The sequence below is a fragment of the Delphinapterus leucas genome, chromosome 18 (assembly GCF_059928025.1).
Source record: "Delphinapterus leucas isolate spDelLeu-1000000601 "Yukka" chromosome 18, BTC_Dleu_Yukka2, whole genome shotgun sequence".
NCBI classification, from domain to species: Eukaryota; Metazoa; Chordata; class Mammalia; order Artiodactyla; family Monodontidae; genus Delphinapterus; species Delphinapterus leucas.
Window position 1 is genome coordinate 11,248,413 of NC_143146.1, and position 26,421 is coordinate 11,274,833.

The 26,421-nt window shown below is 43.8% G+C and overlaps 1 protein-coding gene and 1 pseudogene across 10 annotated transcripts in view; both read right to left on the bottom strand.

Annotated features, from left to right (window-relative positions):
- CLYBL (citramalyl-CoA lyase) overlaps window positions 1–26,421 on the bottom strand; it is a 302,146-nt gene that overhangs the window by 70,871 nt on the left and 204,854 nt on the right. The window lies entirely within an intron of this gene.
- The window catches only part of LOC149746818 (STING ER exit protein pseudogene), a 32,469-nt pseudogene continuing 6,730 nt past the window's right edge, over window positions 683–26,421 (bottom strand). The window contains exon 2 of the transcript XR_016388645.1: window positions 683–25,394. The product of XR_016388645.1 is annotated as an STING ER exit protein pseudogene (transcript). The remainder of the gene's footprint in view (window positions 25,395–26,421) is intronic.

A 26,421-nucleotide genomic window follows, 5' to 3' on the forward strand; every position in this document is an offset into this window, starting at 1 on the left:
ACCTAAGTGTCCATCAACAGATGAATGGATAAAGATGTGGTACATGTACACAATGGAATATTACTCAGCCATAAAAAGAAACGAAATTGAGTTATCTGTAGTGAGGTGGTTGGACCTAGAGTTGGTGTCATTTCTTACTCTCCCATGTCTCCCTCCCATGTGCCCTCACATGGAAGCAACGCTCTTAGCTGCTTGATAAGATGGTAGCTCCCTTGGGTTGCTTACCAAGACCCCATTTTCATTCAGATCAGAGCTATCCTACCCCCTCACTTGAATCTGGCTTTTCCTTCTGTATGTACAACATCTGATAAGGGTTGGCGTGCCTAGAGTTTTAACATTTGAGGTAAAGGAAACTTTATGCAGATTCTGGCTTGTTATGGATTGTCTCTGACAGTAGAGAGATTCAAACCCTAGCCAATACCTGCCAGTCTAAGAACAGAGACAGAGCCACTTAAAAGGATCTGGCTTGTTGTAACTTTAAATGTAATTCATGTTACTTTTTTCTATGACACCATATATATATATTTTTAACATCTTTATTGGGGTATAATTGCTTTACAATGGTGTGTTAGTTTCTGCTTTATAACAAAGTGAATCAGTTATATATATACATATGTTCCCATATCTCTTCCCTCTTGGGTCTCCCTCCCTCCCACTCTCCCTATCCCACCCCTCCAGGCGGTCACAAAGCACTGAGCTGATATCCCTGTGCCAAGATTTCAAAAATCTTTAAACATTTTATTAACTTTGAAGAAGGAATAAGAATAGCTCCTTTAGAAACTAGACACACTGAAGCACTGATCTATTCACAGAGCTTCTACACAGATGAAGAAGTTTATATCAAATGGACAAAAAATAGTACAGAAGACCTATACACAGAAAGATTGAGAAAAATCCATCTCTAGAAAGCAGGTCAGATGAACTCAAAGACCTCACTGAGGGCTTCCCTGGTGGCGCAGTGGTTGGAAGTCCGCCTGCTGATGCTGGGGACATGGGTTCGTGCCCCGCTCTGGGAGGATCCCACATGCCACAGAGCGGCTGGGCCCATGAGCCATGGCCGCTGAGCCTGCGCGTCCGGAGCCTGTGCTCCGCAGCGGGAGAGGCCACAACAGCGAGAGGCCCGCGCACCGCAAAAAATACCTCACTGAATGTAGGAGAATCACTGGGAAGCCACGTAAAGCCTTCTGCTGGGGCATAAAGGTAGGAACCAGTCCATGTAGTCAAGAAAACACTCTTTTTCCTCCTCATCTAAATGCTTGCCTCCAGTCTGGGTTCACGGAAAGGTCCTGATTATCTGAACTGGTTGTCAATCAAGGTTCCCTTCATTTTCGCTTTCTTGGCTTCCGGTTCATCCAGCTCCTGCAGCCGCCTCTTACTCACGCCTTTGCGCTCCAGCTGCTTCTCAATCACCTTGGCATTCTGCGCATACGAGTCAGCAACTTCTCTAGCCTCAATCTCCTCTTCCTCTTCATCAATAGTAGACACAGTGACAGAGCTGAACTTGCCCATGTCTTTAGTCCGTTTCGTCATCATCACTTTCTTAGGAGGCTCTTGTTTCTGAGTATATATGTTCGTCTTCCCAAAACCCTGGCCAAACTTGACTACTGCTCCATCCACAATGAAGGTCACAGGAGCATTCTTCGGTTGGGACTGGTACAAGAGTGGCAGCCCGCACTTTGCACATTTCTTCCTGTACTGTCGTTCAATGCCTTCAGGCCTCCGAATATACACAGTCTCCTCATCTTCTGTGTTACAAAACTTGTGGGCATGTTTGGCAGCATCAATTACACGGGACCGATCCCGGGGCCTCACGGGCAATTTCTCCAACTGACAGTCCAGCACCAGGACCATCTGGCCGCATAAACAGTAGTAGACGTGAAGGGGCTTCTCGCCGTCGTCATACTCCTCGCGATCCCGGGTATCGGAGCAGACTACGGACCGGGAAACTACTTTAGGCATAGCTCAGAGCAGCACCGGAAATTATAAAGGCAAAAGTAAGAGTCGCGCAGAAATGACGTCATTCACCTCATTTCACATCCTTTTTTTTTTTTTGCGGTACGCAGGCCTCTCACTGTTGTGGCCTCCCCCGTTGCGGAGCACAGGCTCCGGACGCGCAGGCTCAGCAGCCATGGCTCGCGGGCCCAGCCGCTCCGCGGCATGTGGGATCTTCTCGTATCGGGGCATGAACCTGTGTCCCCTGCATCGGCAGGCGGACTCTCAACCACTGCGCCACCAGGGAAGCCCTTATTTCACTTTCTTGATAGTGTCCTATGATGCACAAAATGTATAATTTTGCTTAAGTCCAATTTATCTATTTTTTCTTTGGTAGCTTGTGCTTTTGTTATCATTTTGAGATCATTGCCTAATCCAACATTATGAAGACTTACATGTCGTCTTCTACTAGTTTTATAGTTTTAATTCTAACAACATTTAGGCTCTTGATATATTTCTGGTCTACTCATTTGTATACAATAGGGAGGTTTGTGATATTTTTATTTTGTGGTTTCAGTCTTCATCTCTCAACAAAATACAATGAAAATTCCCTGGGAAGAGGAAACTCAAGTGGAAAGAAAGGGCTTACTTCCATCAGCCTCTTCACTCAACTCTGCCCTCCCCCCTGACTGGTGAGTGGCTAGTGTTTAGCTTTCCTGTTGCCAAGGCCTTATCCACCACCTCCCCGCCATGCTCCTCTTTCACTTTGCCCTTTCCCCATCTACTCCTAATGGATTTTCCTCAACTATATATGACAGGTCTTGTGTTGTTGTGGTTTTTTTTCTGAGCACCTTGCCAGGCTACCCCATGAGCCTCTGAGGGACCTCAAACCCAAACGTATAGGGAACTGTGGAGCTACTCCTGAGAAGATGTCCTGCATGGGCATAGCTGCCCGTGTTTTTTACATTTCTTGTTAACTTTATGATTTAACAGTGAGGCTTTGAGGTACACTTTGCACACAGCTCTTCGCAAAGACAAAGTATTTACTTACTAAAGGCTTGCATCGCCCTTCCCAAAGCCAGTAATGACCACCACGCTCAGATTTGACTGGAGCTCTGGAGTCTGCAAGTTCATGGCTCTCTCCACTCATTATTTTCTTTGTTCTCACTCATTGCTTGTTCTCAGCCTCAGAGGAGCAACGTTATTTCTGTGTTCTAGCAGGGCACAAGGAACCATGAGATCTGTTCCAAGTGGGATGATCTGAGTGAGGAAGGGGTGCTATGACTGCTCTCTCCTGGGGGGTAGGGAGTGGGCAGGAGCCATGGCTCCATGATGGGAAGGATCCAGAGGAAAACTGAACAATGTCATCACTCATGAGGTGTTTTATGTACTTAAGACCAAACGTCCAGATACTTGAAAACATTTAGATAACTGATAGGATTCGTCCTTTTTAAAAAAAGAGTGTTTGTGATTCTGAAAAGAAAATTATCTGAATACTATTCTCATATTCTGCCTGATGTGCCTGGTTTGGTGCAATTAAAATTTTTTAACAAGTAGGGGAGGGCTCAGTCAAATGTTATCCACCATGCCCGGTGTTAGGGACAGGTATGGAGGAGAGGGAACGATATATAAATCCTTCATATTGACATATAAACCAATAGAGGAATGTATCATCTAGCTGGGGCGACGCAACGCCCATAGGATGAGAATTGAAGTAACAGTTCAAGTCAGTGGAACAGACTTGAGGGGACTTAGAGGCAGGAGGGAGCACGGCAGGCTGAGCTGGGAGGCAGGAAGTTGAGGATCTCAATAGGTGCAGAGGAGGGAGGAACACCCAGCAGAGGGCTGGTAAAGGCAAAGGGCACAGGTAGGAATAATGAGTGAATCAAAAGGCAGATGGTCAGTATCTATGAGGTTAGGGAGGGAAGGTGCTGGTGCCAGGAGACGGACAGAAAGGAGATTCCCAAGCGGGCAGGGGAGAGCCCATGTTTTAGGAGGCCCTGTTCCGTTGGGGGAGGAAAGGGTGATGGGGGAAGTGGGACAAGAATCACAGTTCACTTGAGGAAGCAGCTTCCACATCGGAAGCTTCCTGGTGCCTGGCCCGGACTGCGGGAAGGTCCACCCCGCAGCCCTTAGAGCACTAAGTGGAGATGGTCCCTGCTTGAGTCAGCCCTGCCCGTGGGCAACTTCCCCATCCCCCCAAGAGCGCTTTTATCCAGAGAGGGCCCCTAGTCCCAAAGCTTTTTTTTTTTTCCCCAATAAATTTATTTATTTAATTTTTTGGCTGCGTTGGGTCTTCGTTGCTGCACGCCGGCTCTCTAGTTGCGGTGAGTGGGAGCTAGTCTTCGTTGCGGTGCGCGGGCTTCTCGCTGCTGTGAAAGCTAATCTTTTTGTCTTTGGAATGGGTGTTGTACGCGGGTCTCGGATCTGGGGGGTTCACAGTACCATACCTTGAAAGCCCTTGAAAGCGAAAATGGAAAGAACACGTGGAGTGGGAAGGATAGCCCACCCCCCTACTCACGCCTTCTAATTGGTCTCCCTCCGTCCTGGCCCTCCGACAGCGGAGAAGACGGCTCCCTTCCCACCTGGCGCAAAGCACAGCCGCAAGCAAAGCTGCCCTCTCCCTCTCAACCTGCTCTATTTGTGTTTGGCGACTTCTCTGGGCTAGAGGAGGTAATAAACTTTTGGTTTAAAAGCCCTCCTGCCGGGTTTCAGTCTGCGTGGGAGAATAAAAGTAAACAAGCGAAAGGGAACTGTGTCATCAAAGGACTCTGCACCTGCCCTTCTTCATTGTAGGGTGAGAACCTTGCCATGTGCCACAGGTGGCACGGGGTACCCACACAGGGCGGGGCCGCGGGCCTTTCATTCTTCTTTAACAACAAATCAAGAGTGATCGGTTCATAATTTAATGAGGCAGCCTTGCCGTGGTTCCAGATACGTATCAGGTAACAGCCGTGTCACCTGTATCCTGGCCTGAGCAGTTTTACTGTGATGCCCACAACGTATTTTGGCTGATGACTTCCTTTACCTCTCAAGCTAACAGTGAGATACATTGCTAGAAATGGATCCAAATGGTCTTAATGTAAACACAAAGAACCAGCTTTTTCTTTGAAGCCAAAGCTGCTTCACTTCTTTGGTGGAAAACATTTGTTTCCCTTCCCATCACCAAATTTTGGAGGCAAGTTGGCTTTTTCTCTCTGAGGCTGCGCTAAGGTAGGTTATGAAGGAGCCCGGCTGCACCCACGTTTGTTGCCGCCGGGAAATTCCTGTCTGTGCGCCAAGTGCTTCAACAACACTTCGCTAAAGTGCTGACACAAAGAATCTTGTCTCCTTAAGTAGGAGGTTATAAAAGCTTACAGACAGAAGTATAAATGTCTAATGATAAGGCCCAAACAACCTTGCAATTAAACGAACCAAGCTAACAGGAATTTGAGCTAGCTGCAGGCTCAAGGCCTTGACTTCTGTTCTGGGCAGGAAGCTTTACCCTGCGACAGAAGAGCATCCCAAACAGGATTCTTTCCATTCCTTAGTATTAATCAGTCTTCCTGGCAACCATGAATGAAGAAATCAGGTAACTGAATAAGCCCTGTGATGGCAGAAACAATGTAAAGAAGTATTTCTTGCAGCACATTAAACTGGATCATTATTCTTACAAACTGCTTTTAAGGTAGGTGAGGCTTTACAGCTAAAAGGAATTTTAAAATTCCCCACACAATATTACCTGTTGGTTCTACCTTCGTATATTTTGATTTCTGTTGCTCAAATATACACTCACAACCTCATTTTATAGTAGCTGATCATTTATTTTTCATGGTTTGTCGTTGTTGTTTGTCTTGCTTCCTAGCTATTTCCCAAAGAAAGTGAATTTAAAAAGACTTTGTTTCTTTTAGGTGGCAAATGTGTAAGTACTTTAAAGGGTAGAACTTTTCCACCTTATTCCTTATACATATTATTTTATTCTAAAAATCAACGAGGAGGGGAATTCCCTGGAGGTCCAATGGTTAGGACTCAGTGCTTTCACTGATGGGGCCTGGGTTTGATCCCTGATCAGGGAACTAAGATCCCGAAAGCCACGTGGCGCAGCCAAAGAAAATCAACGAGGAAAGGGAAAGAAAAATATAACGTGTAAAATGGAAGAATGGAGGATCATGATAGCCATCAGAACATTCTATTTTAAAAAGGGCAGATTCTGCCCTTTGACAACTAAGCTTTGGTTACAGCAAAGAGTGCTTCTCAAGGACCAGGCCACGTGGACGTTTCTCTCTGCCGACTTCCACATCTTACGCCATAATTCCTCTGAAAATGGGTACCGTGGCAGAGCCCAGCGTCATCTTTACTAGCTCACGGACACCAGATCTTCTATAATTAAATGTTTTCCTCGAGAAAATACTAATAAAACAATGCAATGGCTGGCACCACACTTGGTTTTCATTGCATTTGACACCTTTTCCTCTTGCCAGCTCTTCATGTTGACTTTCTCCTCGGCTTCATTCTTTCACTGGTGCCAGGCAGGCTCACTGCGGAACCACTTGGGTTTTCCTCCCTCTTTTTGTGCCCAGTAAATTTTCATAAAGCATTTAACTTGAGAACAAGCAGGTTAATTTGCTGTGCCGGTGAGCCAGGCTCTCGGAAGGTTCCCTGCAACACTGCCGTGTTCTAGAGTCAGGGTCAGAGGTTTTCGTCCCAGTGGCGAGGATGCTTACCAGCGCCTTCTCTGCGTGGACACCAGGTGTGATTTAGCATAATGGACTGTGTGGATGCTCAGTGGCTCCTCTAACCCAAGCGTCAGAACCAAGTCGCTCTTTGCTCTTCATGCAAGGTGAAGATGAAAAGTCTCATGGGCTAGAAGTTCTGCCAGGAAAGGCTTCTGGACACAGAAGAAATGGAAAATCACCCCATCTTGCAACAAACACCTGGTTTCAGGAACATGAAGTTCTTCTTCATGATATCAGTACCTGTTAAAATCCCCAGTCATATCACAATGCTATTTTCCTCTAATGACAGGTAGGAAGAGAGAACCAAAGATTTTTTTCTTATATAAAGAGAATATGCAAAAAACAAATAAGGAAATTAAAAAACTCACTGAATCCGTCCTTTGATTTATACCTAGTCAGTTGACATTGACTTTGAATGCTGATGCTCTAGGTGTCAGCCCTCATAAATAATGAAGGTGACTGAGGAAGACTCTCAGGGAAGAAGCCAAGCTTGGTGGCCAGCACAGTGTAGGTCCCAGGGATGAGAAAAGCAAGTTCCCTGCAGATGGCAAGCTTAGTGACCCTCGAGAAAAGGGCAGGCTCAAAGGAGAGGCAAAGGTTGCCCCACAGGGAGAGTGGCTGAAGTCACACAGAAGATGATTTTAGGACAAGCTTCGCAAACACAACTGCTGGAATTACCAGCCTTTTTGTCCAGACCACTGTCACGGGGCAATTCAATGTGCAGCGACGTACAGTTAGTTAATAGAGAGGACCAATGCGTCCCAATGCCAAGCAATATGGTTTTAGAATGAAGTCTATGTGCTCAGACATTCAAAATCACCTGAAAACGATGATGTATGTGCATACACAGTTCAAAGGGCTTGTCTCTCATTTGCCATCACAGCAGTCCTGCGGTGTACACAAGGCCAGGTATTATTATCCATGTTTGCCTGAAGAACGTGAGGGTTATAAGACTTACCCAGAGAACTTATCCAGAGATCCCACAGCCAGTCAGCAGTCGAGATTAGGAAGAACTCATGTGTCAGGCTCCCAATCTTGTGCTCTGTCTGCAGAACCCTTCTTTGCATATCTTACAGAGTCTCTGATTTACCCAATAGCCTATAATAAACTATTTGTTTTCTGCTTAAACTCAGTAGAGTAGATTCTGTGGTTGGCTACCAGGAGCCCTGGCCGATATGGGGATCATATACACATGCATTATGCCATGTCTTTTTCACACAACAGGTAGGAAACACCTTTATGTAGGGGATAATCTATATAATCATTTGTAATGACTGCAGAGTATTCTATTGCATGGATATGCCATAATTTATTTAATCAATCCCCTAATGATTAAGATTTAAAATTTCTCCAATTCTTTTGCTATTAATTCATTCATTTTATTCAACAGATATTTACTAAATACTCTTCATGTGCCAGGTACTATTTTAAGTAATGGAGATAACAGCTCCCTGCCTACACAGAACTTACATTCCAGTCAGAAAACAACTAATAAACAAGTAAACCAATAAACAAATGCAGACTATGAAACAATCTAGTAAGAGAACAGAATTTAATAATGGGAGAGTGATGGGGGGAGGTGCTTGAGATAGGGTAGCAAAACAGCTTCTTTGAGGATATGACATTCACCCTGATACCTAAAAGATTATATACAAAAAGCTGTAATGAATATCTGAGAACATTCATCTTACAGCACTTGTCTGAATATTCCCTTAGGCTAAATCCTAGAAGTACAAATGCAAAGTCAAATCACATGCTCATTTAGGCGCCAAAAGAACGGCTATGAGGGACCTCCCTGGTGGCGCAGTAGATAAGAATCCACCTGCCAATGCAGGGGACACGGGTTCAATCCCTGGTCCAGGAGGATCCCACATGCCGCGGAGCAACTAAGCCCGTGTGCCACAACTACAGAGCCCGTGCTCTAGAACCCGTGAGCCACAACTACGGAGCCCGCGTGCCACAATTACAGAAGCCCACGCGCCTAAGCCCGTGCTCTGCAACAAAGAGAAGCCACTGCAATCAGAAGCCCATGCACCGCAACGAAGAGTAGCCCCTGCTCGCCACAACTAGAGAAAAGTCTGCATGCAGCAACGAAGACCCAACGCAGCCAAAAATAAATAAAAAATTAAATCTTAAAAAAAAAACCCAACAGGGCTTCCCTGGTGGCACAGTGGTTTAGAGTCCGCCTGCCGATGCAGGGGACACAGGTTCGTGCCCCGGTCCGGGAAGATCCCACATGCTGCGGAGCAGATGGGCCCGTGAGCCGTGGCCGCTGAGCCTGCGCGTCCGGAGCCTGTGCTCCGCAACGGGAGAGGCCACAACAGTGAGAGGCCTGCGTACCGCAAAAACAAACAAACAAACAAAAAAAACCAACACATTCTCCACAAACGTTAAAAAAAAAAAAAAAAAAGAATGGCCATGAAATTTCAACTCTCACAGCCTCCTTCTAAACCGGCTCTGAATCTAGCAAGTCTAGGTTCCAGTCCCAACTGGGCCAGTGACTGGCTCTCTAAGAGACTGGATAGTCTGCTATCCACTGCACATCACTGCACCTCAGTGTCCTCATCTGAAAAATGGGGACAATAAAAGTGCTGACTCAGGAATTGGTGAGGGTCCAGGAAGATCACACATGCCACGGAGCGGCTGGGCCTGTGAGCCATGGCCGCTAAGCCTGCGCATCCGGAGCCTGTGCTCCACAACGGGAGAGGCCACAACGGAGAGAGGCCCGCGTACCGCAAAAAAAAAAAAAAAAAGAAAAGAAAATGGTGTAACATAAGTGGTTAACAATGTTAGATTAAAAAAATACATACTCATTTAAACATGTATACTAAAACTGCTTTTTAAAAAAGGGGTGTACAAATTTATTTATTATGATTTTTAATATTTATTTATTTAGGCTGCACTGGGTCTTAGTCGAGGCACGTGGGATCTTCATTTCGGCATGTGGGATCTTTTAGTTGCAGCATGTGGACTCTTAGTTGCGGCATGCATGTGAGATCTAGTTCCCCGACCAGGGATTGAACCTGGGCCCCCTGCATTTGGGAGCGTGGAGCCTTGGCCACTGGACGATCAGGGAAGTCCTGGGGTGTACGAATTTAAACTCCCATTTCCTGGTGCCCACCCACTTGGGGTTGGTTCTGAGCTCATACTAGCTTGACCTGTTTTCAAGAACTCAGCGTCCACACACCAGGACTGTAACCACACGAGGACAGGGATGGTAGCTTGTGGCTCTCATGTCCCTAGTGCCCAAACCAAAGGAAAACACAGGGGGCTGGTCTCCTGACACTGAGGAGAGTCCCCAGAGAAGTCGATATACTCACAGATAGTGGGATAGCCTGCCTATTAAATCTTACACCTTTCATTTTATATGAAATCAGATCTTAAATATCCAAAGTCTACTTTCCTACAGGGACCATGGCCTTCTGTTCGCTGGATTCTTCAGGAGGGCAGGTAAGTCTAGTGCGCTAACCACTGCTTGATAAAAAAGCACAGATAGCAACCTACTGAATGTTTTCATTTCAACACAGAAACCCAAACCCGGAATCTTGAATTGGTGCCTTGGCAGGAATGGAAGGCCACAGGTTGCAGGTGGCAAATGACTCACTGCCACCTGAAAAGGTCTATGCTGTTGGTACAAAATGTGACCACGTTCCACTTCTTCCTTTGTCCATCTGTTGCTGTTGTGGTCTAGGAGTGATGATGATTTTAAAGATTCAAATTTGGACTGTGTGTTAGCTTATTTCTCAAGCCACATCAAATATGGTTTGGCAATAAGCACTATTTGGTGCTGTTTGACTAAGAAGGTAGTAAAGAACACGAAGGTTTCTATCTTTTTTCAGGCTGTATGCATATGTCACCTTTTGAATGGAGGTGGCTGTGATTAAGGTGGCTAGGCACACAGCTGACTCATAAGAAGGCTGGTAAGAAGTTTTGATTGATTAAGATGTTAGACTAACTCTTCATCCACTCAATGTGCTTAACAACATGGCTTCCATTGTCGTCTTCTTAAATCCAGCCATTCTTAACAATTTTTCAGTTTTTCAAAAGGGTGTTAAGAACGTTTAATGTTTAATAACACAGTAACATGGAAGATTACCATATTTCATAAAAGTCAGGCTTCAACTTCTTCCAAAGCCAAATAACATGCATAATCAGAATTATTTTCTTGGCAACTCACATTTAACTGCTATGGAAAATATGCCACAAATGGTAGCATTCCTGAGATAAAAATTCGATGTGTTTGGGGCCTGAAAAATTGGTTTCTGAGTTTCTTTCTGGCTTCAACATTCACCATTCTCTGTATAGCCCTACTCTGGTCAATTGTCCAAAAGAACCCCCTCCTTCCAATAGTAGAAATATGTACCCTTATTGCTTCCTTTTGGATAGAAATAATAACGTACTGCTGGCCTAATATTTTAATGGTACAAAAATGCAAAATATCTAATATTCGAGTATTCTTTTTTTTTTTTTTTTTTTTGGTGGTACGCGGGCCTCTCACTGTTGTGGCCTCTCCCGTTGCAGAGCACAGGCTCTGGATGCGCAGGCTCAGCGGCCATGGCTCACGGGCCCAGCCGCTCCACGGCATGTGGGATCTTCCTGGACATGGGCATGAACCCGTGTCCCCTGCATCGGCAGGCGGACTCTCAACCACTGCGCCACCAGGGAAGCCCGGAATACATTTTTTTAAAGTTAGCTTAAATTTATTATTTACCTTTATAAATACATTTAATATATAATTATTTATCCATAATCAAAGAACAGATAATGCCTACCTATCTTTAAACTACATTGAAGAAGCATTAACAGGGACTTCCCTGTTAATTAAAAAAATATATATTTTTAAGTGCACCAGTCTTGCAATAAACAGAAATGAAAAATTGAGATGTAGGGTGATGTATGTATAACAGGGCAGGCATCACATGGTGGTTGTGCAGGGGTGTGCCAAGACTGCTAACGGCCCCAGCACGCATTCTCCCCTCTTCCTTTGATTTGAGCAGGGCACATGGTTTACCTTTGAAAGCCTGCATGTCCCAGCCCCACTGGCAGCTAGGATGTGAACAGAACCGAAGTGGTGTGTGAAACATTGAACCTCTTAGAAAGAAGCCACTTGCCCTCCACTCTCTCTTCTCCCATCTCACAGGCTGAAACTCAAACATGGTATGAAGAGAGTCTCAGCCATGCAAATTAGGGCGTCAGACTAACAGGAAGAAGCAACATGGGTCTCTGGATGACCTCAAGGAGGAGGGCTGCTTACCTGCCTGGACTACCCACCTGCCTCTGAACTGTTAGGTGAGAGAGAAATAAACTTCATTCAGTTTGAGCCACTCTAGCTTTGGGCCTTTCTGCTGTAGTAGCTGAGCCTGTACACTAACAAAAAAGGAGGTCAACTGCACATGGAGGATGGGGGTGATGGTGAGAGTGGGGTATGCAGTAGGGGCAGGAAGACTGTCTGGGAAGACAATATAAAGACAGGCTCTGCTACCAAGTCCCGCTTTCTAGCCTCTGAGCCCTGGGCACTGATCAGCAATCCTTTTGCTGGTCCAGGATAATTCAGTTTCTCACTTCTCTGTGTGTGTATTAGGAACTGGGGGGTGTCTTCTAACAATGGAGGGAGGAGACCCAGGAGGAACCACAGGTGAAATTTTGGGATGTGTGTGTAGATGATAAGTTGGATTTTAGATGTGTTTGTTTAGTGCCTCAAAGAATAATACCTCTTGACCATCAAGGTTCTGAACCAACAGAACAATAACGTAAAAGAGTCAGCAGGGGGAGATTTAAAACATCTCCTTTATTTCTGATAAGAGCTGGGTTAGGGACACAGTTTAGTGAAAGAGTTGTGCTGGCTTTCTAATACTGAACCCTGGATTTGGATTGGCCATTATGCAGTTATGGCAGTAGCTCAAAGATTCTGATATAACATAACATTTAGGGTTTACTTAATCATTCTATCCCTTTAAATGATAAGAACTGGTAGAATAAAGAAATATAAATTATTTAATTAAATATATAAACTTTTCCATGAACAGATAATGGTTATATAATGCATTCTTTCATTTTTAAATTTCCCACCCTTCCTCCCTCCCATCCTTCCTTCCTTTTTTTTCTTCTCTCTCTTTTTTTTTTTTTGGCTTTAACAGATTTAATATGACATACCCCACATGCAGCTGGCCGTTGGCCTCCATTGGGGGTCAAATGGAGCCATTACTGACATTCTGCTCCCACTCTCTAACTAGAAAAACCAAAAGTTATTGTGAAACCCACACTCCTAATTCTGATTGTGACCAGTGGTAAATGGCTGGCTTGCCCAGTCCACTTAGGGGATGGGTTCTTGAGCTCCCCTGGAAGATAACTTTAGGGCTAGAGAAGTCTGTCTGACAATAAACTTCCTTTCCAGGGTATTTCTCAGTTTTGATATATAAGTCAACACACCGGCTCACATCCATCTCTGTACAGTTACCCCTGTCAGTTTTTGCCACCATCTACTGAAATGACCTGTCTACATGTTGGTTTCTTCTACCCGGCGAGCATGTTGTACCTACTTAATAAATGTTTATTGAACTGAATAATTTAAAAAGAAGTAGAAGTAAGGTAAGAGTGGGGTCTAAGGTGGGTTCTTTCAAGAGATCATCTTAAGGTATGGAAGGAGAAACCAGTGGTATGAACTAGCGGTTGGCACCATGGGAATAGAGAAATGTCAGGAAGATCTAAGACCAGTACAAGGTAAGTGCTTTCATAGTTTTCCTACTGGAAGTCAACCATCAAAGCTAAGTTGCAAAACTGGATTATAAAAAACAAACAAGCATACAATGTGCTGTTATTTAAAAATCACTTATCTGGGGGCTTCCCTGGTGGCGCAGTGGTTGGGAGTCTACCTGCCGATGCAGGGGGCACGGGTTCGTGCCCCGGTCCGGGAAGATCCCACGTGCCACGGAGCGGCTGGGCCCGTGGGCCATGGCCGCTGGGCCTGCGCGCCTGGAGCCTGTGCTCCGCAACGGGAGAGGCCACAGCAGTGAGAGGCCCGCGTTATCGCAAAAAAAGAAAAAAAAAAATCACTTGTTTGGAAATAAATAAATCTAATATTGTCACAAACGCTGTAAGCTGTTCACCCTCAATTGTTAGCTAGCAAGTTGATTAACATCATATTCTAAATTTGAAATGAAAACTATATTGGAAAACAGTTTTTAAAAGATGTACTGAGACAGAACTCTGAGAACAGGCCAAAAAATTCGGGCCAAAAGACCAGCTAGTCGACTGTTTGATAAATGTATAAAAAAACAGCAGAATTTTATTGATACTATTACTCTGTGAAGCTGAAATACCCTAAAACAGAAAGGCTAATGAAGAGGGTGGATCTGGTACAGAAATGAAGATACCAAAACAAAGCCGGGGATGGAGGAATGAAGCCCTTTTCTCTTCTACCAAAAATTTTTAAAAACAGTGGTTCTTTCAGAAGATATTTCTGGACAGCCATTACATGAGCAAAAAATGTTTATTTCAAAAGCGATCCAATATTCAGATTTAATAATATTATTAATATGCTTTAAGTCAGCATTCTTTGATTTTTATTATTAGCAAGACTGACCATGATGTTACTAGAAAAAGAGATATTGGAGTTCCCAATTAATGATGTCCATCCTTTGAAATGTCCTCTGAAGTGTATTAGTTTCTGAAGACTGCCACAAGCAATTATCACAAACTTGGCTGCTTAAAACAATGGAGATTTATTCTCTCACAGCTCTGAAGACCAGAAAAATTTGAAATCAAGGGGTCAACAGGGCTGTGCTCCCTCCCTAGAGAATCCTTCCTTGCTTGTCCCAGCTTCTGTGGGCTGTCGGCATCCCCTGTGGCTGCATCGCTCTAATCTCTTCTCTGTGTCTCTTTTAAGAATACTTGTCCTTGGACTTAAGGCCCACCTGGGTGATCTAGGATGACCTCATCTTGACATCCTAACTACACCCAGAAGGACCCTTTTCCACATAAGGTTGCATTTATAGGTTCTGGGAATTAAGATGTGGACACATCTTTTGAGAAGCCACCAATCAATCCACTACGGGAAGCATATTCCATGAACAGTGGAATAAAAGGTTCTTCAAAAGAGCTACTACAAAATAGTGTGTTAATGAAGATGAGTTCTCCCTTTTCCTTCCTTCCCTCTTAAATTCTACATTAAAGATCATAGTGCTGTCTGGAGCCATATTCAGCCTTCCCATTCATTCTGTGCATCAGTGCCTGTTCTTGTCCTTTTTGCTTTTCACCTCCACTGAAAGAGCACCTGTTAAGGGGAAGAGGGAGACAGTATTTCTGAATCACTGTCTTTAGGATGTGTGCTTGGTTTAATTCTTTCCACCAAGAACGCCGACTTTTAAATTTAGGCCTAGTAGATATCATTCAAAGAATGCATTTTTAGATGACTGGCTAAGATTTGGAATCAGAAAAACATACAATTTTAGGGCTGAAGAAAGTTCAGCAACTATCTAGTCATTTTAGAAACAAGGAGAGGAAAGTCCCAGGGAGATCAATAAATCACTGAAAGTCATCAATGTGATGGGGGTAGAGCCAAGACTATAACTGAAGTCTCCTGATGCCTATTTAGGCACTTTTTCACTCTGTCACACACAATACAGAATGTGACGTAAAGTTCTCTCCTCCACGGATTACTCAAGATGTTGACCGCACTGATGCCACCCAATGAGAGAATCAACCTTCTATGGACTGAATGTTTGTTTCCCTAAAATTCATATATTGAAGCCCTAACCCCCAAATGTGATGGTATTTGAAGGATGGGGTTTTGGGGGTAATTAGGTCATTAGGGTAGAGCTCTTGAATGGGATTAGTGCCCTCATAAGAAGAGACACAAGAGAGATACTTTCCCCCATGTGCAGGCACAGCAAGAAGGCAGCCATCTATGAACCAGGAAGAGGGCTCTCATCAGGAACCAAATAGTCCTGCACCTTGATCTTGGACTCCCCAGCTTCCAGACTGTGACAAAATAAATGTTTGTTGTTTAAATAACACAGTCTACGATATTCATTATATCAGCTTGAATCGATTAAGTTACAACCCAATGAATATATTCAACAATATTTACTGAGTGTGTGTTGTGGGCAGAGCTTGCATACTCAGGTGAGTGAATGATTGACAGTATCTGAAAGGCCTCGAGGCTTTGATCCAGGTTTCACGTTAGGGTGTTGTTTGGGACAAAGGTCACCTAGTTCAACTCTTGATTCTTCACTATACCCTTAGGAGAAAGGTAAAGTACCTGGAGTTAATGTCCCCACTTAGAAGTATTTCTTAACTTGTCAGACGTCATTATTAGAGTCAAAAGCACCTATTGGCCTAGAAAATAAGTCTCCTCAATTCCTCTCTAGCACTCAACTCTAAGATGAAGCAGCATTCCAAGGTCAACAACCCAAGCTGTGTTTTTTTTTGTTGTTGTTGTTTTTATTAAAACTCATCATTGTCCATAAAAATCAAGTGTATCTCTGGGGAACAGTAAAGCCGTCAACTAGCTACTTGTAAATGAGAGAGGCATTTTCTGGTTGACACAGTGAGCAAAAAAGACCCAGATGGTGGATCCTTTTGGCATAGACTTATCTGCTCCGGCTGTCTAATACATTTCTTCGCTGTGTTAATTCTTGCATCCGGACCGTCATGGCAGTTTGCTTATTTACAAGGAAGACAAAAATGGAAAGATTTTTGTCTGTAGGATTCTTGCCTTCCTCCTTCGACACTGGGGTGGCCTGTTCACTGCAGGGGTCAACTGAAATGACCTGGATCCTTTGGTGAAAAATTTCAAAGCTCTGTCCCATGCAAGATTGAATATAATCCCTTCCTCATGAAACAAGAAAGGGGATTAGACTTTTGGGGAGGTGGTTATGTTACCTCAGCTGGACCTAATGACTGATGAAGGTTCAGAATTTTTTTTAAAATGGGTTTTGGCTGCTTGGATAGAGCATGTTGCATTACTGCTGGCTGGAGAGTGAGCCCCGCAGGCTTTCGGCCCTGTCTTCTTTCATGAGGAATCCCTGCCAATCCAGGATCCGTGAACTGCTTCTGCTATCCAATCTCTAATTTAGCATATGTACAAAGCCAATTTTTGGACACCATGATGGAGCCTGGCACCTCTGCAGCCCACCATGTTTGCAGTGCTCACAGTGAAATAAGTAGCAAGATAGAAAAATATATGCCATGAAAAGGCTTTTTAAATTCACAGATAAATTGTCTATGTATTACATATGTATATGTGTCTCTCTCCTGCTTTTCCAACATAAACTTCCCCCATGCCTTTCCTTGCAGTTATTTCATTTAGATTTTCAATCTGGGATGCACTTAGCAACAGCCAACACTCACAAAGATAAAACCCTGCTCCCCACAGAGAACATCTGATGTTTAAAATGTAGAAATGCTGCTCTTTACAAAATAGGACATTTCCCTTTTAATTAGTTTCAAAATATACCCAAATAATTTGCAACTAGGAAATGATACCATTTTAGAGTACTTAAAAATAACTCCCATGCAAGCAAAACCAATTTGATGAGAGGCACAAGCTAGTGAAACCTTCAGTTTTGAGATAAATTCAACTGCTTCTTTGGGGACAGCTGTCACAACCATGGGAACATTCACCTAACCCTCTGGCTTTGATCGTTGTTTTCTCTCAGAAAACCCATGTCTAAGGTGTGCTGAAATATTTGGGAACAAGTGCTAATTGAGGCTCGAGTGCACCCATCCATCTTTGCTGAAAATGTGGATCTTCCTGCCTCCTTCCCTTCTATAGATTTTCTTGCCAATCATCTAGTTTTTCTAACAGTTCTTCAAAAGAGACTAGGTAGCCACAAAATCTCTATGGTGTCACGTCATACTATCTTTGAAAATATATACATGTGGGCTTCCCTGGTGGTGCAGTGGTTGAGAGTCTGCCTGCCGATGCAGGGGACACGGGTTCGTGCCCCGGTCTGGGAAGGTCTCACATGCCGCGGAGCGGCTGGGCCTGTGAGCCATGGCCGCTAAGCCTGCACTTCCAGAGCCTGTGCTCCGCAATGGGAGAGGTCACAACAGTGAGAGGCCTGCGTACTGAAAAAAGAAAAGAAATAAAAAAGAAAAGAAAATAAATACACGTATTGTGCTTTCTCACCTTGCAATGTGCTGGCCCTGAGTCCTCAGAAGAGTGCCCATCAGGAGGGGCATTTCGACTTTTCCCTGTGCATAAATGAAATCAAATCTCTGAATAAAAGGGAGGGGAAAACGATGTGATTTTCTGATGTGTTTTTCTTCCAATGCTTAGATTGTGACAATGGCCAACTTTTTGACTCTTTTGGTAAATGAGATCCCTGCTCTCTCAGCCAGGTGAGCTATCGTTGATAGGTTTGCTTACATGGGATGAACGGACCCTCTCAAACCATACCCAGACCTAACCTGCTATGGCTTCTGTTGGTTAAAAATGAATCTGAGCCCTGCCTGTATAAATATAAATATTTCAGGAGCTTGGCTGATGGCGAGCTTTGCACAACCATGCAGAAGCCAAGCTTGATTGCCCTGGCCTGGTATGGTGCTCCCCAGGTGGCAAGGGCTGAGAGAGGGCCGTGCAGTTGGTGGGGGGTGGACGTGAGTGCCTCCAGTCATTCTGAGTAGCCCCTGGGCTAAGTAGTGACAAGGGCTGACAGGCTCCTATGGTGAGGTCCTGTCCAGTTTCTTTCTGCGGCAGGGATGATGGGCCATGCATGGGGTCGTGAGGCAGAGACTGGGTACTTTTTTGTATGACTGTGACTACATTCCTCATCAACAAGGCCACACTCACAGTCTCTTTGGAAGCCCTTGGCTCGCTGGAGGATTACCATCAGGAGACGTCTGCTCAGCAGGGCCAGGTTCTTTCCCCACCCCTCAAGGGCCAGCATGGTGCCTCCATGTGGCTTCACCCAAGCCAGAGAGAAGGGCAGGGCACCAGGTCTGGGAATTAGAAAGGGCGATCGATATGTGTATACGGAACACAGTCACGGAGAGTTGAAAAGGCTTACACGTAACCCCATTGGGAATGGCTTAAAACCGAAGCCTGTGATAAATGACTCACAGAACCCAGACCCTGACTAGTATGCCTGGGAATGGCGAGAGGTGAGGTTCCTAACATCTGTGATTCTCAGAGTTCAAATGACTGGAATGTATGTAAAGGATTCCAGGACTGGTCCTGAAAATAAAAATAACTATTTAAACAGGGAAGAATTTTTCACTCCTGAGTGATCCTGAAACCTTAAAATATGAGATTATCAACTTTCAAGTTTAGTGTCAAAGGAAAGACTACTTCATTGTAATATAAAGCTTACAACTTCAGTCCCACTGTCTTAGCACCCAGAGACAACTGCCACCTCACTGGCATACTGAGGTTCCTTACTGATGGGTATGTGTTCAAGTGGGGAGACCAACTGGGTGAATAGTTAGAGACTCTAAAGTTGTAAGAACTAAGGCAGATATGGGATTCAAATGCAGATATTTTGAACTTACAACTTTTGATAAGGTAAAATCAACAAGGATTTTAAAAATGTACTTCAGTTATACCAAAGATTAGTAGGTTTTACGACCAGAGTTGGCTTATAGTTTAGGATTAATTTACATGGTTTGTTGTTTTAGTAATGCAGTTGATTTTCCTAGTGTAAAGAAAACACTTTGTACCCTGGACTGCTGAGAGCTGGGTTTATAATAGAGACAAAAAACCCGGCAAACTCTGGATAGAGAGAAGCTGTATCACTCAGGGCTCTCCAGAGACACAGAACCAAAAGAAGATAGATAGATAGACCAATAGACAGGTAGATTTATTTTAAAGCAATAGCTCAAAAGATGACAAGTGCAAATCCATAAGGCAAGCTGAGGGGCTGGAAACTTGGGCAGAAGTTGATGTTGTAGTCCTAAGGCAGAACTTCTTTTCCAGGAAACCTTAATTGTTGCTTCTAAGGTCTGCAACTGATTGGATGAGGCCCACCTATATTACCCAGGGTAATCTAATTTCTGTAAAGGTAATGTAATTTATGTAAAGCTCACCTATATTACCCAGGGTAATCTAATTTATGTAAAGTCTAATTTACGTAATTTATCTAATTTATGATTGTAGATGTTAACCACATCTACAAAACATATTCCTAGCAACATCTAGATTAGTGTTTGATTAAATAACTGGGTACTATAGCTTAGCCAAGTTGACACATAAAGCAGATCATCACAGTAGCTTTCTTCCAAACTGTGAAAAAATAATAGCTGTCTTCAGTCCATGAAGATTCAGCCTTCTTTCTCACTTTTGGAAGGGTCCAAGCCACAATCCATCACTTGAGGCATGATACTCTAGTGATCTATAGCTCTACTGTATTCCTCATCAGATACCCATTGGAAGAGGGCTGCAGGTCCTGAGCCTTGTACAGATGGTGTGCAGACAGGGGGCTGGCAAACAAGCCGAAATGGAGGGGAGGAAGATCCACCTATTTTATGGTTTCCATTCTACTAGTTCTACTAGTGTTCTACTAGTGTCTCTGAAGCAGTTCTTCCAACTACAGCCAATACACAAATGGTTGTCTGCCCACTGACCGGTTCCTGGTACATGCTCTCCATCACCATCGTTCTCAAATAGTCACTCAGTATGCCCTTTGACCATGATGTGCTCTTAACATGTGAGATTATGAACGTATTGTACGGGGTCAATAAGTCATGGGTGTTCTCATCCCAGAGAACCATAAGCTTTCTTCCCTGCTAATTATACTCTAAGTCTTTCCTGTCATAATTTTTATATTTATAAAACACTTTAAACACAAAACATCCTTCATCTAAGAGGACTAAATCAAAAGAGAAAAAAAAACTTGGAATAAGAATGCATCCTTTTTTTTTTTTGCTGTACGCGGGTCTCTCACTGTTGTGGCCTCTCCCGTTGCGGAGCACAGGCTCCGGATGCGCAGGCTCAGTGGCCATGGCTCACGGGCCTAGCCGCTCCGCAGCATGTGGGACCTTCCCGGACCAGGGCACGAATCCGTGTCCCCTGCATCGGCAGGCGGACTCTTAACCACTGCGCCACCAGGGAAGCCCAAGAATGCATCCTTTTGATCTCTGAGGTCAGATAATGATAAGTAACATTTACACGGTACTTTATCATTTATAAAGTGCTTTCACATACACTTATTTTATTTTTATCTTTGCAGCAACCTTGGGAGGTAGATGGTATTATCACCATTCTACAGATGACGGCGCCAAGGCTCAGAGAGGTTAACAGACTTTCCTGATGTCATATAGCCATCAGGCTGCTAAGCAGGGACAGGAGCTGCAATCTTCTGATCCTAGCTCCACACTTGGCTGCCTAGACTACTTTGGGGCTTGTTGCTGGTGACCAGCTTAACTCTCAAACCTTAGTTTATGAAGTTACATAAATGTGGCCAGAATCTGACTGCCCATTAAATCATGAAATGGCTATCTACTATGGAAAACCTTTGCTGGAGGCAGTGTTCCCACACATGGCCAGGTACCTTTCCCCTCCCCGTGTCTTACTCGGGTGCAGAGAGCTCTATTGGAAACCAGTGGGAGGCCTGCACAATGAAGAGCAGCGAATGAGAAGTTGGATGTGAATCTATTTCATACAGTGGAAACTTATACTCTAACAAATAATTAAGAAAAAATCTGAGGTCGTTTCCTCAGCTGATCATCACCGGCAGAGCCAACTTTGGATTAAACACTTCTGCTCAGTGGTTTTGACATTCTCAGTCAGGCATATCTTTTTCTTTTTTCCTATAAATTTATTTATTTATTTAATTTATTTTTTGGCTGTGTTGGGTCTTCGTTGCTGTGCACGGGCTTTCTCTAGTTGTGGTGAGCAGGGGCTACTCTTCATTGTGGTGTGTGGGCTTCTCATTGCGGTGGCTTCTCTTGTTGTGGAGCACAGGCTCTAGGCACGCGGGCTTCAGTAGTTGTGGCATGTGGGCGCCAGAGCTCAGGCTCAGTAGTTGTGGCGCACAGGCTTAGTTGCTCTGCGGCATGTGGGATCTTCCCAGAGCAGGGCTCGAACCCGTGTCCCCTGCATTGGCAGGCAGATTCTTAACCACTGAGCCACCAGGGAAGTCCAGTCAGGCATATCTTGATGAAATCAGAGATGCAGAAAATATTTTTTGATGGAGTTCAGGGACAAAACAGCTAGAAGGGAAGCCAATTCTGTGTGCAAACTTGTGCAGACAGAGATAAAGAGGAAAAGTGAAAGCAAGAGAATAAGAAGCGTGTGCTTGTGTGAGTGTGTATGTATAAATGAAGATGAAAGCAAGTGACAGAAGAGGAAAGGTGAAGCTGGGGTGATGCTAATTAATTAGACTTTAAGATCTTGGCAGCAAGAGGTGTGTTTATAAACAATCTTCACTAAAACATACCTTTCCAACTATTAACTGTTTTATTTGCCAGAAAAAGACTCTAATTATTCTGTGCTTGTTTCAATCCAAAAGTGGAGAAAGAAATATTAATAAGTAAACATAGCCATTCTCACGCTATAATATATACCTCTGCACAGAGGTTAACATTTCGAATGCTCAATTAATAAAGTGTGTCCAATTCAAACTATTTTACAAAAAAAGATTAAGTGGGGGGGGCGGTTATTAGTCTGAAGGCTTCAAAATAGTGGAAAAGAAAAACTAGACCAAAGATATAAGAAATAATAGAATGTTAACCATTTAGGAATCTCTTAATAACATGCTTATACTAAGTCACCAGCAAGTCAACTAGTTTTCCTCTTAGGATTTAGGTCTAGAAAAGTCTGATCTATGAGGATAGAATAAAGACCTGCAGACATGCCAAATCTTTTAAAAAAATTATCTCCCATGTATCCTTTCTGAGGCATTTAATAATGGATATACTCCATTAAAATGAGGGAACAAACCAAGAAAGAAAAAGAAATGAGATCCTGTAAACAGAATATCCAACTCAGGAATTAAATCAAAGGACTTCCCAGATAGGAAGGGAAGCTCCCAGATAACAATTTAGTGAGTAACCAGCACAAGACTGGAGTGGTAGACAGCAACTCTGTTGGAGAGTTTGGGACTGAATTAGTGAGAGAGATGTAGAAAATAAAGCAAATTCAATAGGTGAAAGGATAAACAAACTGTGCTACACTCATACAATGGAATACTATTCAGCAATAAAAAGAAAAGCTATCAAACCACAAAAAGACATGAAGGAAACTTAAATGCACGTTGCTAAGTGAAAGAAGCCAGTCTGATTCCAACTATATGACATTCTGGAGAACGCAAAACTATGGAGACAGTAAAACGATCAGTGGCTCCCAGGGGTTCACTGGGAGCAGGATGAACAGACCAGAAGGGATTTTTGGGGTAATAAAACTATTGTGCATGATACTGTAATTGTAGATAAATAATATTATGCAGTTGTCAAAACCCATAAACTGTACAACACAAAGAGTGAATCCTAATGTAAGCTATGGACTTTAGGGGCTTCCCTGGTGGCGCAGTGGTTAAGAATCCATCTGCCAATGCAGGGAACACTGGTTCGAGCCCCGCTCTAGGAAGATCCCACATGCCGCGGAGCAACTAAGCCCGCACCACAACTACTGAGCCTGCGCTCTAGAGCCTGCGAGCCACAACTACTGAGCCAATGTGCCACAACTACTGAAGCCCATGCGCCTAGAGCCCATGCTCTGCAAAGAGAAGCCAATGCAACGAGAAGCCCATGCACCACAACGAAAAGTAGCCCCTGCTCGCCACAACTAGAGAAAGCCCACACGCAGCAGTGAAGACCCAACACAGCCAAAAATAAATTTAAAAAAATACTCTGAAAAAAAAATCTATGGACTTTAGTTAATAAATTTTAAAGATTAAATAAATAAAACCAAAGCAATTATTAATTTCAGGAAAAACAAGAAAGCAAATATAATCACAGTAAGCCATATGACTCAGTTGTGAAAATACCTACTTAGACACATTAAGTAAACATTGAATATTGATATGATCCTAAAATATTTTATATTTATAGTGGAAAAATGCGGATAAGGGAGAGGAGTGAGAGAGCTCAATCCTTATCTTACATAAAAAGAGGTCACCAGATAATATATAAAATTGAAAAATCAAGAATAGTATAAACATGCTATTTAGAAACAGCAAGAAAGTGAAAAAAGTTGAAAGTAGTTCATTCTAGGGAGCAAGACTTGGGGAGGGGCAGGAAGGTCTGATTTCCTCTAAGAGCTTTATGGCAACAAAAAGGAAACCCATAAATCAGCTATGTTTCCCTGACCCCTCAGCACTCTGAGGCACAATTATGTAGTGGGTAGGGCACCATATTAATCAGGTCAGAGCTGTGACCTCTCTCTCTGAGCACATGGACCATACCTTACTCCTCAGCTCACTGTAGACATGTACCTTGTCTGAATGGAAACTGGGCTACAGCATGTGGACAGATCAGCACAAATCCATGATCACCACTTACTAAGGCCCATTGGTCTGATTTGTCAGCATGCTGCACTTGATCTTGTTGAGACTGGCTCTTTTAAGAGGCACCAACACAGACTAAGACATTCAACTTTCATGAGTTAGTCTCAGCCTTACTTCTGAATCATTTTCTTGACTCTGATCCTGTCCTAGTTTTAAGCCTGCCAGCTGCCAGTCCTGCTCTTTTGCTCTCCTGTTTACAGTCTTACCTACTCATTTGGACTTGATGGTGTGGGTACCATATTTGTGTAATAAACCACCTCAAAACCTAGTGGCTTACAACCACAACCATTTTATTTGCTCAAGATTCTGTGGGTCAGAATTTGCCCTGGCCCACCAGGTGGTTCTTCTGCTGGTCCCACTGGGGTTTATGTGCATCCAGTTATCTGGTGGCTTGACTGGGGCTGGATGATCTAAGATGGCCCCACTCACCTGTCTGATTATTAGTATTAGTGCAGGCTATCATTAGGGCCATACGTCTCCAGCAGGGAGCCAGGGATCCATCATGAGGTGGCAGAGTTCCAGAAGGGCAAGCCCCAATATGTTTCCCTGACCAAGGCAAGCCACATGGCCCAAACCAGAACCAATGCAGGAGGGAACTAGGCAATGGTGTGTATATGGGAGGTTTGAATCACTGGGGTCTACCACAGACACTTTCCCCACTTATGCTCTGGCTTCCTCCTTGATCTCCAGCCTGCAGGTCTCAAAAGGAATATTTCCAGGAAACGGATGTGCCATTTTTTCTGTCTAAGAAGACTGTAAGCTCACTAGGGATTTATTTTTCACTCCTTCACAACCCATCCATAGTAGAATACAAAGGCAGTGTGCTTTCTTTTCTATTTTTTGTTTTTTAAATTATTTTATTTCATTTATTTTTGGCTGCATTGGGTATTTGTTGCTGTGCACGGGCTTTCTCTAGTTGTGGCGAGCGGGGTCTACTCTTCGTTGCGGTGTGCGGGCTTCTCATTGCAGTGGCTTCTTTTGTTGTGGAGCACGGGCTCTAGGCGCACAGGCTTCAGTAGTTGTGGCACGTGGGCTCAGCAGTTGTGGCTCGTGGGCTCTAGAGTGCAGGCTCAGCAGTTGTGGCACACGGGCTCTAGAGCGCAGGCTCAGTAGTTGTGGCACACGGGCTTAGTTGCTCCGCGGCATGTGGGATCTTCCCGGACGAGGGCTTGAACCCGTGTCCCTTGCATTGGCAGGCGGATTCCTAACCACTGCACCACCAGGGAAGTCTGGCAGTGTGCTTTCTATGAGGGGAACCAGGTTGTTGTGAGCCTGAGGTCAATGCCACTGGTCTAGGCCATACCTAGGAGAGCAGGGGGAGAAGAAAGATCTACACACATGCAGTGCCTTGGTGCTGTCTTGTAACACACACAAAAATTCCTTGGCTATGCCCTTTAGGGAGCACAACAACCCTGATTTTCCATAGAAAATGAAAATTATTGATATGCTCATCCAAAAATAGGAGCAATTTTGGATAAATGGTATCTGTTCATTCATTTATTTACAGAAAAATGTGAATTAAACCAATTAAGTGCCAGGTACAGTGTTAGATGCTGGGCACCCAAAGATGAATACATTATAGTTCCTGTCTTTAAGATGCTCAGAGCCTAGTAAGGGATACGGATAAACATAGATATCCTTCAACACCCAAAATCTAACCCATCCCTTGAAAATGGCCAGATAGCAAGTTTTTGGATGGCAAGAGCTTATATTCCATCATTGTGAATGGAACCAAAAGTATGATATTCTCAGCCCACCCAAAAACCTTCAGAAAACATTTTTAACAGTTTAATTGCTGGGACTTCCCTGGTGGTCCAGTGGTTAAGACTCCGAGCTTCCACTGCAGGGGGCGAGGGTTCAACCCCTGGTCCGGGCACTAAGATCCCACATGCCGTGTGGGGCAGCCAAAAAAAACCCCACCCAGTTTAACTGCCCATATAACAACCCACCAAGTATTTTCTACATAATGTAAAAGATTTAAAACACTGATTATAATTATTTAACAATGAATGAGCACTCATGGGTGTATTTGTTACAGTACATGAGACTGTATAGTAGTGGATACAACTTATGTTTTCCTTCTATGCCATATTAAACATGTATGGTAATGTACATAAACAATGTAACTACATGCTAAGGGACCTCTCTTGGAAGACAATAACATGAGATGGATTGGACATTAGTGATAACACACCCATTTAAATGACATGCAGTGTGATCCCAGCCAGGATACAGCTGAACATGCTCTGATTCTCTGATCTGAATCCGTACAAAACCTAAATTTTTTGCCAGTACACACATAAAAACCCATGTTGCGATTTTGATCAAGA